This window comes from Ixodes scapularis, unplaced genomic scaffold (assembly GCF_016920785.2).
Source record: "Ixodes scapularis isolate PalLabHiFi unplaced genomic scaffold, ASM1692078v2 PGA_scaffold11__112_contigs__length_91849675, whole genome shotgun sequence".
Classification (NCBI taxonomy): domain Eukaryota; kingdom Metazoa; phylum Arthropoda; class Arachnida; order Ixodida; family Ixodidae; genus Ixodes; species Ixodes scapularis.
The window spans coordinates 65,843,865-65,860,446 of NW_024609837.1; the positions used below are offsets into that span (position 1 = coordinate 65,843,865).

The following is a 16,582-nucleotide window of genomic DNA, read 5'->3' on the forward strand; positions in this document are numbered from 1 at the left end:
GCATTAAAGACCTACCGGAGCGTCGCACGTGTCACCCTCCCCCCCCTCCTTTTTTCTCTCTCTACCCGGCGCTGACAACCGGAAGACACCGCGGGGTTTTCCTCAAAATGAGCAGTCTATTGATAACGCATTAAAAACCCGGCTTTCTCCATCTTTATGGCTACACTTCTCTATAGGCAACGTGCAATGCTGTTTGGTTTGACGCAATCTAGCGACTGAAGCGAGAAACATTAGGTATGACTAAGAGTGGCGGCTGCATTGTTAAAACGGAGCTATTACTCTGGTGGTGCCGCTTAGCCTTGCGTCTGAAGCAAGAAATACTGGGTAGGTCAGGAGGCCGTGATCGCATAAAATGCCAGTACGGCGGAAGCTACGGCCCACGCGGGCCAATTAGAACGTGACTTCGTATAACCGGAGTGCGCTTTTAGTACGAAGAGGTATCAGACTTTTCGCTGCGTCATGCTCCATTATGTGTCCGTTGCGATCGTACGCGTAGCGTTTATCGAAGCCGTCTACACGCAGTGTGGGGCTTATCGTTCACCATTTACCAAGTGACGAGGCAGGGTGTAACGGTGGGCTCCCACTCTGCTGACGGTGCCTGGCTGTTGCCGGCAGGCTATTAGTGAGAGCAGGAACAGATGGTAGATTGGCCATGAAAGAGAAATCGGAGGAGAGTACCCAAAATATTGTATCAGTCTTATTGTGGATTGAATATTGTGTTCCCGGAGGAACTGGGCCAATCCCGGTCGTAGTGCAATACCGGGCAGACCCTGGCAGGAACTGGGCAAGCCCAGCAACCCCGCCAAGTTACAAAAATAAGGCTAATATCACGGACCCATATAGGGACCGTATCAGATATTAAGCTGATAAGAACAGATACTAAAAAACGATCAGAGCCCTAAAAGGCCGAGAAGCGATAAACCGAAAACTACAGAGGAAACTTTTACCCACCGCCGACGCGAAAGCAAATAGCACGGTGGCAGTGCAAGTGAAATGCAGAGTGCAGGGCATTCAGTAGAAGTTACCGTGAGTCACTTTCCAGGAATTTGAATGACATACCAGTTTCTTCGAATCTCTAACGCAAAAGCTGTGATTTGTTGAATATTTAGATACTTTTTACCGGCATAGTATTTTGACTTCGCGGGAGCAGCAAGTGAGGTCGCACGATCAAGCTGGGAGAGGGAAAACAGAGACTCGAGTAATGATTGGTTTATGATTGTGGTACTACTCTTGAGTATAAAGCAGCTCATTACAAGTAATGAAAAGAAACTACTCCAACCAAATCCTTGAGAAAATTAACAAACGTTTAGAAACCTGCTTGGTTTCTTTTTTAGGGAGGACTGAATGCAAGGGGCAGTAGCACGGGCTGCAGCAGGTCTAATCTTTGCCTGCCATGTCAAAACAAAGTACTTTTTTTGCAGTGAGGGTCTTTTGTTTATTGTTCTTGTCAGGTGGCGTATGCCCCGGGCTTATACAGATGGCAAGGCACACAGGTATCTTTTAATCTTCCTGGAGTATGATGAATGTGCCACGACTTCAGCAAAAGTCTTTTCCGAAAATGAGGCTCGGCGCCGATCACGCGTGCGTTCGCGAGGTCGATCAGATGGTCGACTTCAATTTTCGTACCTTGCAGTATGATAATTGCGAACATAATATATTTCAGGCTTGCGCGCCATAAGTCCACACGTTCGTCGAAAATCGTACGATGTTCGCAAGCTCGGATTTTCGTCAGGATTTCGAATTGTTTTTCACGTGTATTTCAGCCTTTATTCTTAAATAAGACCGACTACATTTTAGAACTCGGCCTTAATTTCGGGTTTGAGTGTCACAAACTAACAAAAGAAAAAAAATATGTTTATGAACTTACGGTGTACCAAGGAAAATTGCTAGGACCCCCCAAAAAGCGCTTCGATTTGAGCAAAAGTATAAGTACTAAAACTAGCTGCTCTAAAATGAACATAATTACGAACAACACAGACTTCGTGTTTATCCTGTACCCTATTTTGCCCTAGTCTCGGAATCTTTCGTCAATAAACTCCGCTCTGTCGACCAAAAAAAGAAAAAAAATCGTTTGTCGCAGCTGTTTATTAGAAAACAATTTAGCGCCTATATCTGCGGGTGCATCTTTTTAAAATTGGGCCCGATAGCTTTTGTGACCCAGTCTACGGCAGAGCGATATTTATACCCGCTTGTTGACTGCCTAAACAATCGGCAGGCAGTTTGAAAGAAGAGCGTCGCGCGGCAGCACGAGGAAGAGTTCTCTGCTGGCAGCCCCCGAAGCTCGCCACTATCCCGAATTTCGATCGCACCAGGAAAGTCCAGGCGCCGCTCCTCTCGAAACAAGCGGCGGTCGAGGCACGACCGAACACTCAATGACACGCGACTGGAGAGGGAAGGCGAAGCGCCACGGCGATCGCTCCGAATTGGCGGCACCTCATTTGACGGGTCCAGGCCGGCTCAACTTGCTACCAAACATCGTGCAATCTTGCGAAAAAACAACAACAACAAAAAAAGCTATTCGTTTTGTTTTTAATAATGGAAAATGATTTCCCTAGCCGGCTACAATACCATGCGTTTTGCCACCACCTAATCGAAGTTAAAATTGCAAGCAGGTAGTCTTTTCTAGTGTGTACATGAAATAAACTAGCCTGTAGAACAAAGTGCGTATAGGCGTCAACTTGCCTGCCGACATTGCGGAGAGACCATTTTAAAAATTCAACTCGTTAAAAAAAAAGACAAAAAAAGTTATTGCATGAGGGTCTATTTTAGTCTATAGCTTTTTTTTCCTTCTTTACGGTTTCTCAAAAGTTCGGTTGCTCGAGCACTTTCAACTTTTAAAGGTGCTTGGAATTTTTTTAATATTATTTTGCTTGGTCTTTTTAATCTAAGTTGTTTTTTCGACCACTGGAAGCTATGGAGACGAAAATCAGATTCGAGTACTTGCGGCAGTTTGAAAAAACCTGCGCTCACGTAGGAGTTCGTGCGTTCGTTCAATACTTTCGACTTCCTGTCTTCTGTAAAGCCTACATAGTGCATCGTGAAGCTAAAATATGTTATGGGAGATGAAGCCCCGACCCCCTCGAGTATTGCTAGGTGGTTCATTCGTTTTCGGAGTGGAAACTTTTCTGTAGAGGACGCCCGCCGTAAAGCGAGCCCACTAAACGGCAACCCACGATGAAAATCTGTCCGCTGTGAAAGCGGTGCATGAGGAAGACGGTCAGTTTACACTGGAGAATTTGAAGGATCTACTTGATATAGATGCCACGTCAATTTTGAGAATCTCCACTGAAAACCATGGTTACAAGAAAAAAAAATTCTGCCGAATGGGTTCCTCACAGCTGATTCCAGAGCACAAAGCATCCCGCGTGATCCTTTGCCGCCAGTGCCTCCAAAGATTCAAGGACGCAAAGTCTCCTGCTTTGAAGTAAGTTTTGACTGGTGGTGAGGCCTGGTTTTACAACAGGGACCCTGAAACCAAGTCTCAATCCATGATGTGGTCGACAAAAAGAGCGCCGCCACCGAGGAAATTTCGCCGGGCTGGAACGGCTGGCAGGACAATGTTGGCCATTTTCTCCGGATCATGAGAAAATGGCCTACATTGCAGAAAATGGCCAACACCCTCTGCCCCCTCTTGAGGAGAGGCGAACTGTGAATTCTGAATGATACACAGAAGTGTGCCTGCCGAAAGTTTTCGCAAAGTCTTCTTGGAGGTCGCCCCAAGAAAAAACTGTGTCGAAACATCCTCCGCCACGACAACGCACCTTCTCAAACGTTGAACTTCATCCAGATTTCGGAAATGATCTTCTGACTCCACCCGCCTATTCCCCTGACTTGGCGCCCTGTAACTTTTGGCTATTCCCCAAACTGAAGGAACCCTTCCGGGGAAAAGTGTTTGAGACAAGAGAAGACCTTATTTTCGCTGTTGTGGAGCAGTTTTCTCCCCTGAAACCGGATAATTTCCAGCGTTGTTTCGACCGTTGGATTTATCGAATGCAAAAGTGCCTCGAGGTGGCTGGTGATTATGTTAAAAGAAGCTGAAGTTAACTCCTGTGAGTTAGATACCATAAATAAAGCGTTTCCTGACATTTTCAGAACAGATAAATTTTTGGTGACCGGACTTTTGGAAACCCTCGTATGGTTTAGATGTGTGCTAACTGATAATATAGCAATGAATAAAGAAACGCTGATGATGATAATAATTGCAATGTCTATAGGAGACCAGGGTACGAAGGTAACCTTAAAAAGTGCAGACTGAGCTGACACTGTGCGGCTGACCTTGCATATGCTCAAAGTACCAACGCAGGTCACGTCCTTCTCCTGGAGCGTTGCACCAGGTCTAGCCCATAGAGTGCGGAAAATACAAGATGTGACTTAATTTATGCTGAACTGTGCCTATTACAGTATCCTACATTGGTAGTTGCAAAGATCCCTTTGGCAGGGCAAGGTCAACCGAGCCGCAGAATATATTATCTCTATCCTGCGGCTTGTACATTATCTTTGATCATTACGATGTTAATGATGATCTGTAACCTGCAGGAACTAGAAACATGCTTGAACAAGAGAGAAATATCCTCAGCGACATCACCCATGAAAAAAGGTATCGGAAATGCAGGACAAATTTTATAAATGGCCAGTTGATGGACATTCCTAAATGCATTGTCTAAAGAATTAATCATGCTAGTTGCATAAAATAAGCTGTGTGAGATCAAGCACTAAAACAAAACGAAATAATTTATTTGCATTAGACGCGATTTTGTATTTTACATCGATATTTCTCAATCATCGCCCTTGCTCGACACAGTCATAAAAACACACGCTCCCACACATAAAACAATACTTTCGATGTTTTGCTAATCACTTTGAGTGTTGGGACATCTATGGGTCCGTTTCGATGGAGACATTTCTACTACAATATCCAATGCGTGGGCTCTGGCATACGCGCAATTTCTTCATTCATTTCCTCTACATTTAAAGGGTGTGTGCGAAGACGAAAAGAAAAACACACACACGCACACACACGCACACTCACATACACACACACACACACACACGCACACACACGCACGCACACACACACACACACACTGAAAACAGATATAGGACATCTGAATGACACATTAGTAACTAGAAGTACAGACTCCGTGAAAAGAAAAAAAGAAACCAAAGTCGCTCATCAATTGTCGTGGACTTTACACTTTATTGCAGACACTCAGAGATGTAGATGAAGAGCGGTATCAATTTGTGATTAAGAATCGTGACGCCAGCTCTAGTTTCAGAGTATATTTCGAGCATACTTCCACGGTCGGTGTAATACACTCGCAAGAAGTGGCAACAGGGGATGATGAGGTGGCGGTAGCGGCGACGGTCATCTTTAAAAAAAAAGCAACAGCTTTTTTGTCTCGGTACCAAGATGCGCAAGCAAAGACTAACTACAACTTCCATCTTCACCCCGTCGATTATACATAAACTTCGATGTCATCTATATCGCACAGAAAACAACCGTTGAACCAAACGAAATAAAGCGTTCCGAGAACCCCGATATGAGAAGAGACGCATTCGTGTAGGTATAATCGCGCAAATAGAACGACATCCACTATATATCATTGCGGCCACATGACGGTTCAGCCTCAGCCTACATAATTGCGCACCATTAAAGGCGTCCAGAGCTGAGTAAAGCGTCTTTGTATCGCAACATATTTTCAACGCACACATCTAGGCGCGTATTCACCCTGAATTCCTGGGGCCCTGTAACTAAAAGATTATCGATGTAACGATTGCATTCAATGATAGTTTCAAAAATGCCGGCATGGCGAGTCCACGGCATATTCTCAGCACTCCGCCACCAATTAGTTTGATTGGCGGCAATAAGAACTCCGATAAAAGGACGACGAATAAGTCACGAAGCAAAAAGCGTAAACATTATAAACCAGCACTGAGTTTTCATTTTTTAAAGCTGTTTCTTATTATACTTTGTTTCATGTGCTGCACAGTCCGACTTAAGGCCTGTTCACACATGCAGCGGAGCGCTACAAGCATAGCGCTAACCTCGCGCTTAGCGCGTGCTGACGGCAGCGTTCACCAGCTTTGTATCGCACCGTCAAAACTGTTGCTCATGGCAGAGGATAAGTAGCCGACGACACGTGAGGAGAGCTACATGAGCGCTTCGCTGCATGTGAGAACCGGCCTCTACAGTCCCTCGACACTTCTTTTTACAAGTAACGATAACCAATACAGATGACAAAACACATTCCGCTGAAACAAAATGTCGTAATTCAGTTCACCCTTCTGCCGTGCGCCGCTATTCTCATTTCCTGAAACCTGCACCTTCACGCAGCCTGCGCTTCAATGAACGTCGCTACTCATAGGAAGCTCTGATCTAGGAACTTTAAGTCCGACCGCGACTATCATGCTGCGATCCGACGGAACCAATCGAGCAGATCCAAAAAGTTCACCGTCACGGCGATCGTTTTCTCTGTGGGTACCATAGAGTTATTATAATGTACGCTAGAGGTTCAACTGGCGCTAGTGTTCTGCTGCAAACTGAAGCAGACAGCAACCAGTCCGAAATTGACTTCCGGTAATGCATTTCTATGGGAAAAAGGGAGTGCATTTACTCTCTGCGCTCGATTATATGTGCAAATATCACGAATAATTCGTACGTACATTGGAACATTTCGTCAGCCACGCAGACGAAATTCGTGGCATGAAAAATGGTGCTAAAACGGCTTTGTACTTGTATTTATGCGCGCTGTCGGACACTGTTAGCGCGAACACGGCGTCGACGCTTTCCAGCATGGGGGATATACGTGCCAAACGAGCGAAGGACATGTGGAAAGCCAAGAGAGACGGCAAGAACTACGCAGTAACACTGGATAAGTAACTCCTTCTGCTTGCAGGCGATCAAAATAAATTGAAAGGCACGTAATATAGTTCGATTTGCAATAAATAAGTACTGCTTTATTATTTCTGCTTATGAATATGTGCAAATATGCATGTTCTGGGTTCAAATCATCACCCGCACGCTCCAAATCTTTACAAATAGGGATAAGCCACAGAACAGGCGCCCGCTAAACACTGCCCGACACTGGAAATAATAAAGAGACATACCTTTCGTAGCCCACGTATTTTATTTTTTACGTTCAAATGTCGTAAAGATGCACGACGGAGTCATTTTCATATAGTAACAGGACTGGCATATAAGCGATATAAAACCGCCACCAGAATGCCAGCGAACCTTGAACACGCTCTACATTCCTTTCGAACGATATTTTGCTTAGAATCGTCGCTCGGTTTTACATACCTGCTATGGAACAGAGGTTTGGGCCTGAAATATAGCAAAGTTTAACATCGTTCAGTGATAAAGAAAAATACTGTAACTAAAGCAATTACACTTTCACAATATTAGTAAAGGTATATACTATCCGGTACAACCCAAATAACAAAAGTTATTCATGTTCTTCTCCGGCAAAAAGACAAAATGCACGCGCGTTTTCCCATAGGAATGCACAGGAGCATCGCAAAAGTAGACCGGTTGCTGTCCGCTTCAATTTGCCTCCCGGAAGTCCTCATAGACACTAGTGATAGTTGAACCTTTAGCATACATTATAATAACTCTATGATGGGTATGCTATTACCGGATGGATGGATGGATGTTACTCGCTATACCTTTTGTAACGGGCGGTAGGTTGCGCCACCTAGCCTACGTCTAAAAAGACAAACCAGTTCACGCATAGTGAATGCGCCGCAATTCTGCGATTTCTTCTGTGCGCGACTGATTAATCCGGCGATAGCAAACCCAAGAAGATCGCCATGACGACGCACTTTTAGCTCTATACCCGATCCACTCCATGTGACCGCAGCGTTAGTCGCGGTGGCCCTTAAAAAGGAAACTGGGTACTGTCGAGACCTGTTATAACGAAGTCAACGGGAACCGGAAATCACTTCGCTATATCCGCTATTTCGTTATAACCGACTTCGGTTATAACGTAGTGCAAAAGGGAATGGGAAATCGTGATCGCTTCGCTGTAGCCACTATTTTGTTATAACCGACTTCGGTTATAACGAAGTGCAAAAGGGAATGGGAAATTGTGAGCACTTCGCTGTAGCCGCTATTTTGTTATAACCGACTTCGTTACAACCGACTTAAACAGTAGATATCAAACCTAAAAAAAACTCGAGAACGAAATGTATGCGTGGCTTCACGACACCCGGGAAAACCACATTCAAGAATCCTCGCTCGATGCTGTCGCAACTTTCACCGCACGTCTCGCGCGCATGTCATTGTTGTCGTCCCGCGACCAACAAAACCCAAACACCAACGAGTCGCAAAAGAAAAAAAAAAAAAGCTTATGAACGAACAAGCTTCGCTTTATTCATCGACATCATCGCGTCGCGCGACACCAACATGGAGTCTTCGCAGCTACGAGGTATCAAACGAGCACCCCGTCGTCCCCGCGAGTTGTACCCTCTCCGGACACCCGTTGCTAATCCCCGACTGGACGACCAACTGGACTCGGCAGCAACCCTCCGCGTATATATTTACGAGCAGAGAGCGCCCGGCATCGGCTTGACCCCCTAAAGGGTCAGCGAACCTCCCTTTCCCCGTCCGCAGTCGCTTGACCCCAAAACAGAGTCTTCGAGCCGGGCTCCCTCCACGCGCTATTCCTCACGACGGTCAGTGGCTATGTAGACGGTCCGAATGGCTTCTCAAGAACGAACAAGATGCACGACCGCCCTTATGGACGGTGCTTGTTCCCTTCCTTGCCGCCCCCCCCCCCCCCTTTTTTTCTTCTCTCCAGCGGACTTCTGAAGAGTTTACATGAGGATGCACGCCCATTTTGGGGGGTATGGGGTAGTTTTTAAAAATAAGCAAAATGAAATCCCGCTTTCCGGGTGAGGCTCGGCCAAGTTTCCTAAACCAGGGCCTGTTGTTTCCCAAAACGGCCTTTCTCGTAGACGTCGGTATTCGTTTTCCTTCCTGAACCGGACAATGAGTGTGCAAGGTCCTCTTCGGAAGGAAGGCGGTTATTACCTCGGCTCCATCCGAGCGAGATGAATCTTTTCTGTCGGTTTGGAAGCAAAAAGCGATGCCCGGAATAACGCGCGTATCCACGCGGACACGACACATCGCGCAATCCATAAAAAAAAAAAAAAGAAAAAAACTTTCTGGATGGATACCACCTGGAAGAGCAAAAAAGTGTCTTTAATGTTACTTTGAAAAAAAAAGTTACCTATCCCTTTGGAATTCACTATGATTGGCAAAGTAACGTGGATGCATAAGCCTGTGCTTCCAAAGGTATTTGCCACTGATCCACTGTATTAATAGCAATTAGACGTCGTGGTACACACCACTGCGTGAAGGCACCAGTTGATCTGTTTTTTGTTCCGCATGGGATTTCCAGATAACCAACTCCGTAGTTCGTATGAAACAGGTGAACTGGAAAAGGTATCTCACCGAGGTCTCAGAGCTGCAGCCGTCATTTCGCAAAGGGACTTAGCAAGGTTCCGGAGTGAGGCATCGTCTTCCACCCAGAGGATTCCAAGAAATTCCTTTCAAATTATTCTTATCAGCTCAGACCACCTTCGTGCCTTGCTTGGAATAGACGGACCAATTCTTGTTTCAACTGTTGAATGAGGCGGCATACAATATTAAAGGATTAACAAAAAAAAAAAAAACAGAAAGACGTTTACAATTTTCTGTAATGCCGAAATTAGAGCGCAGATCTTGAGGAGGAAGAGGAGAGGGTGCGGAGAGGGGGGTCACGTGTGACGTCAAGAGGGTAAATTTTCCGCTAAATGTAGCGGAAAAAAAATATTGTGCCAAATTTAGCGGGAAACTTATACTCTTGCGACGTCACACATGACGTCACGTCTGACGTCACGAGGGTGAAATTTCCCCGCCAAATTTAGCTGGAAAATTTCCCGCAAACGTTGGTGGGAAAATTTTGCCCTCGTGACGCCACGTACGAGAAGTCGCGTGTGACGTCATTATGGGAAACGTCCCATAATGCAACGTGTGCTTACGCCGACGGCGACGGCGACGCCGCTCAAGCCGGAGTTGGGCGCCTTAGGGCATGCGCCCTAAAATGTTCAGAGTATACACCGACACGCGGGCTTGACGTCACGGAGCTGCGGCGGCGCTGCGATCGCGCCGGAGCCGGGTGGTGTGGGCAAAAGCGCGCACGTTTCGCATGGGCGTCATAGCATTTCTGCATGCCGCGAAGCTGTGTTGCCGTTAATTGCACCGAAATGTACAAGAAAAGCAGCGGAGTGAGTTTCCACAAGTTCCCGGCAGACTCTGAAATGCATAGAAGGTAAATAATATCCGTGGATCGAAAAAAAAAAATGGTCGACTCGCGCGAACGACCGTTTGTGCGGCAAGCACTTTTTTGAAGACAAGTGCGGCTTCCATTTCAATCTCCGTCCCGAGGCTTGCTTATGTGCAGGGAAACCGTTGTCTGATCGAGACCTCCCGGATTTTGTTCTTATAGTGTTCGCGCACAAAGCATCGGCCAAGCGCTCGTCGGAGGCTCGCTGAGCCCCTGCTACCCAGCAGAAGGGGATCGGCGACAGGACGGCAGTGTTTAGGCGTTAAGGAAAAAATGTAACGAAATACGTTATTGGTTACTTGCAAATAAAAGGTACGCGTTACTGAGCTACGTTACCTAAAAATAAAAGTGACGCGTTACCGCTACCGATAGAAAGTAACGCACGTTCCTTCTGCGTTACTTTTTTTTAAATTATGATTTAACACATTTTACGCTTTTGACGATACAGGTCATATATCAAGAAACATTAAGTTCATGCAGAAACTGAACATAATTACTTTATCTCTTTTTACGGTTTCACCTAAATACTCACGAGGAAAAACGCAAAGAAAAGCATGTCTTGACGCCTAAAACACAGAAAAATTGAAGCGTAATTTCTTTAAGACTTAGGAGTAGTAACGAGTAACGTAACTACGTTACTTGAAATAGTAGCCTGAGTACGTTACCCGTTACTGTGTCGAAAACGTAACGAGTATAGTTTCTACGTTACTGAAAAAAGTGACGCGTTACCGGCAACGCCGTTACTTGTAACGTGTTACCCCCAAGACTGTAAAACGGACAAAGCGTTCCTGCTTGTCATGCCGTGTGTTCATGAAGGTAGGAAAAATATCGTACCTTCACTCGAAGACGCTGTGTGTATTTAATCAATTAATGAATACACTTCCGCAGACCCACAGTCTGCTGATCCCGCGGGCAGTGCAGAAACCCACTCGAAGTAATTGTAGGCCTCGAGAGACCTGTGCGCCTGCACCGTGTCGGCCGTGAACTGGCTTGGCGAACAAACTAAATAAACGACGACGTGAACCGTCGACTTCGGTGGCAGCAACTTCACGTCGGAACTCCAGCAGGCTTTGTTTACAGCGTACAAGTCCTCGTAGGTAACGCCGTCCAAGCACAGTTTGTTTCGATACCGCTGCCGTTCAAGCTCGGGCAGCGAGCTCAAATAGTCTGGCATAGCATACGACAAACGTTGTCAGGAAATACGCCGCACAAATAAAGATACAAGCGTCCCTACAACGTCAACAACGAGCGCACGCCATAGAATGCAATGGTGAAAACACGGAGAGCCGGGCCGCTTTTGCCCACATAGCTACCGCGCATGCGCGGCCTTCCGGCCGTGTTGGTAAACAGAGTCGCTCCGCGTGTCGGTCTATAGGTGAGCTGGTTCGTATTAATCGTGATCTTTAAACACTGAGACTGGTATAGACAAGACAGAAGACAGTGGACAGACACGATGCATTTCAGACGCTGTCTGTCCTCTTTCGTCTGTCTCGTACACTTTATGTTCAAGCTTCCTTACCAGTGTAAAGGTTGAAACATCACAACTAAATAATTGTTTCTGCGTATACCATGCTTCAATCAGACTGCAATTCAAGACACGAAGTAAAATACTAAACCAATATTCGCGGCGATTTGTTAAAAAATAATTACAGGAAGACACTTAAGACTTACGTGTAGGAATGCGAAAGCATTCGTACACGCAGTGCATTTCTAGAAGCAGCACGCCACGCTCTCCTCCGGAGTGGCCTGCCGGCCTCTACGGCCGCGCGCGGGCCGTAGCGCCAGGAAGAGGGTGGCGTTCCTTAGAACTATGACGCGTCTCGGCCAAAAGGAATTTCACTGCCGTTTTGCGCCCAGTATTTAGATGCCGTTTTTTACAGTCACAGACAACGCCTCTTTCGCTTCATGGGACAGTTAGTGCTTTTGCATTAATATCAAAGCCGGAAGCATGCGTCTATGGAACAATGAGATGGGCATTAATTTTCCACGCACCCGGTTTGCGAAGTGCGGTGTTAGAGTAAATGTCCAACGTCTTCGCCTCAAATTCTGCAACAGCGTGATCCAGGTTGTCACAAACCCATGGGTTTTATATATGTTCAATACTGTTTCCTTTCACCCTTGTTAGCGTAGCTCTACGTTGACCAGGCGGGACGTAGTATTTATTGAAAAGCTTGTGTTTCACGTTCCTTCCCTCTACATTCATGCAATTTTTCCTTTAATTTGGATATAATAATGTTGGTAGGAGTTTCCCGAAACCTACGGTCACTAATAATTCCTGAACTCAGGTGCATTTAGAATATTTTATATATACCCTGAATACTTTATAAATTCCTTGAAAACAGCAAGCTGGGTGAAAGAAAGACGATGCTCATATCCACTTTTTTTTTATTTTTGTTATCTTAATTTCACCGCTCGATCGAAGACTGTGTATCTCTGTTAACACAAGAAGACGGATATAAGTATAATAAACAGGCATTGGAATAGAGCAAATCTCTTACTGTTCGAAATGGTCTGAACAAACTGACTCAGATACGAGACTTTCAACAATCATTTTATTTATTTTGATATAATGCGCACATATCCGATCCTAATAGACGCGGCTTCTTTCAAAAACGCCCCACAGAACGCGAGGATCAAAACATCAAACGAAAGAAAACTTCTTAACTCTTGCAGATTACGTCAAGATCTCACAAAACAAAAATCTTCTGTCATCTAGTCATCACCCCAGCTGCGGTTCAAACTTAATAAGCGCAACAGCCCAGTTTTTTCTGGCGGCCATAACCCTAAACACTTCATAGAAATATGCCACGAGAACCCAGGGTTCGAGTCTCCAACCACACGTGCCGTCACCCCCCTCCCCTCCCCCCACCAACCCCCAAAACCCACCGAACCCTAGAAGAGACACAAACACGCAGCGCTCGCACGGGGTGGCCAGACCTAGCTTATTTTTATTCCGCCAAGCGCACAACCCTGGCAGGAGAGACGCACGGCTGGTCTCCGGACCAATAACTTGCAAATGAGAGCAGCAAAATTCGGCATTACGTTCTGCACTCGGCGGAAAGTGGGGTCCCTCGGCTCGCAACATGGGCCAGCAAGCCGCACCGCAGCGTTCGTACCCCTCCTCCCCTTCCACACTCTATGGTTCGGCCCGAGACAAACCGAAGAGGGACACTTGAACCCGGCCGAACCAATCCCGTGTCGAGTATCCGCTGCGTCACATCGAGGTTGACGAATCAAAAGCCGCGATCGCCCTAGCTCACTCACATCTCCTGCCAGCTCGACCAATCGGAGCACTAAGAATGAGCGCGTCTTCCAGTTTGAATAGGCGGTCTGACCTTCGCTGTGGTCCATCGTGACGTGAATCAAGCCAGGACCCTGGGGACCGAGCAACGAAAGACGACGTGAAGGCCTTGTTGTTGCCAGATTATTATAAGGTGACGCCGTCCCCGGCCGCTTGTTTTTGCTGCCTGTGGCGTCAAGCCCTGTTGAAGAGTTGTTGAGTCCTTGGTTTGGGGACGAAGAAAACAGCTGGGGTAGGTTCGGAACTTACCGTGTTGGAGCTTGTTGGGGAAGGGCGTGGTACGAGAAATGGCTGGCGCGTAACTTAGGCGGACGTATTGTTACGTGTTGACCGCCGACATTGTGGTTTCGGCGCGGGGGAGGGGGGGGGGGGGGGTTAGGGAATAGGATTTGTGTGGGTCTGCAACTGAAATTTAAGGTTTGGTTATTGTACAAGCGGTGCAGGAATGCAAAAGACTGTGTCTTTTAATCACTGAAGAGCATCATTCTTCAGGTTAGAAATATGAAAGCTAGATTCCTGCCGCCGAACCTCAGTGAAAAAATTCCTGTCACTGTTCGTTCGTCTTAGGGGGAATACTTATAGGAACAAAGAATTGGTACTCAGCGGATAATAGGGGGAATATTGTTCGATTTTGTACTAAGTCGACTTCCTTCAAACGACCGAATCAATCACAGGAACAGGAGCTGCCGGGGTGTACCATTTAGCTAAACGATCGTTTCTTATGGTTTTGTTTTGTTCTTTAGTACTGAGCATTTAGAACTTCACCCACCTTTATGAACACACACATTGATTTCAGTCTTGCATGAACACGTATTTGAAGCACTAGACGCAAAAAAAGAAGAAAAAAACTCCTCTAACAAGACACACACACACAAAAAATATATTCCCTTAATGACATCTCGTTAAGTTTTTTTTTTTTTTTTGTTTCTTGAGAGTTCTGCCACCCGCCAAGTGGAAGAAACCTGCGTCCTCGTGCTTCTTCAACTCGGTAACGACGGATAGATGTCAAAGGTTCGGCCCTCTAGTGAAAGCAACAACCACACCTTGAAGTCCCGTCAAGTAAGTTCTGCCAGACACTTCGCTTTGCCTCTCAGAATAATGAACTGGTTACAGACGAACATTTTCTTGAGCTTTTTGCAATTCCCAAATCGCTACAAAAGCTGCTTCAGTTGTCTCGATTTTTTGTTGTGGTGTGTCTCATAGCGCTACGCTTCATTGTAAAGTGAGCGATGTAAGGGTTACCTGATTCCAAAAGCCACCAAAGAAAAAGCTTGCGTTAGCACTGAATTTTTTACGCGAGAGCCAATCTTCCCAGTCCTCACGAACCTTTTTTGTTTACCGTGCTAACACGGGGGTGGACTCAAACTCACACGCTTAATGCCCACAGAAAGCTCAGGCTCAATGACGCAGCAGAATCTAACGAGTCACCCCAAGAACCCCTCGCACACACGCCCGGGGGCTTAACAGACTCCCTCTGGCGGTCCAATTGAAAAGACTCCCCCCCAAACAAATCCACCCCACGAGAAGGGAGGGGAGCCCGCGGCGGCAAATGCACAAAGGGCAGACCGCTACAAATCCGTCACGCCAACCGCCTCATCAGCATCTGACCGCCAGGCCATGACGTCACGTTTCCGGTTCGCCGAGTGAAGCGGAAGCTACGTAGGCGTCCTGAGGGATCCCGATTATACTATGAACCGCTGAGAACGCTACGAATTATCCAAGCCAATCCAGTGTCTCGAACGTATCACGTGATTGGGCGTCACTGCTCCGCTCCCGATGGTCACATGGCACACACACAGGGCATTGGATTGGATTGGCTGGCTCGTAGTGGCATCTTCAGTCAGCCGTAAGGTGAAACGCAGTTTAAACGTGCCCGACCCGTCCGCGCCATTGACGATGGCGCCCTCTACTTCCCTTCCCCGTGGCGAGCGGTGTCAAAGAGCGACTCAACGAGGAAGCGTGCCGACGGCGGCGGGGCCGGAACCGGAAGTGGCACTGGACCAAAAGGGGGAAGGAAGGAAGTGATGTCTCCCCTTTCTCCCCCGGATCACGACCGAATGCAGCGCGGGTGGGTTCTATGCGGTGTGTCGCGGTTTGGCGCCGGTGGGAATGAGAGATTGGCTTCTCCTGACGGCCACAGACGGAGCTCCTCCCTGTGTGGGCCTTGTGTGTGTTTGATCCCATGGCCGCTATGTCGATGAGGCGGGGTAATGGTATTGAGCAGCGGTATTGGCAGGTTACTTTCAAGTAGGATGTCGGGCGTTTCTTTCGGGAGCGATGGGTTCACTTCATCGTCGTTAACACCGAATCGGAAGTTGAATGACAGTTGCCTCTCAGTTCATCACCGTCGTTCACGTAATACTTGTATGTCACCGGGAAACCTGTTACATCAACGCACGTATGACATTGAATGAGATAAAAAGAAATCCATCAACTTGTTCTATAGAAGATTAATGTTCCGTCCCTCACAAGCATCTGACGAATGACGTTCTAGCGAAAAGAATTACGAGACAAAAATTTAACTGAACTGTGCCATCACTGGGGACTCTTTGATCGACTTCAAAAAAAAAAGATTCCATGAACCGATTGGTCGCACATAGATAATACACTGTTTCTTTTTCAGGCCCTGAACCCGTCTACATATTCGCGACTTATGCCACTGTGTTATCCGAACTGCCTAACCCCACAAAGGTTTCTAATCTCCTCACTAACCGAAAACAATCAATGTTACCATTAGTGGAGAACTAAAAGTTGTGACGGTAGGGACCCATTTTGAGCTAAGCAAGCTAATTACCAATCGCAATGTATACATGCCATAGCGTGAATCAAGAGGTCCACTACTAGAAGGAGAGCCGGTGATCGACAAAGCAGTTTGTTGAATGGCGAACCTACGCTCGTAAAAAATGTGCGGTGTGGTCTTTTTTTTTTTTTCCTCGTGTACGTGGATGTGACC

The 16,582-nt window shown here is 46.6% G+C and overlaps 1 non-coding gene across 1 annotated transcript; it reads right to left on the minus strand.

Moving 5' to 3' along the window:
* Positions 1–726: 726 nt before the first annotated feature.
* Positions 727–918, minus strand: LOC115332240. Its single transcript, XR_003920576.2, has one exon. It is a non-coding gene; the product is annotated as a U2 spliceosomal RNA (small nuclear RNA).
* Between the last annotated feature and the right edge of the window lie 15,664 nt (positions 919–16,582).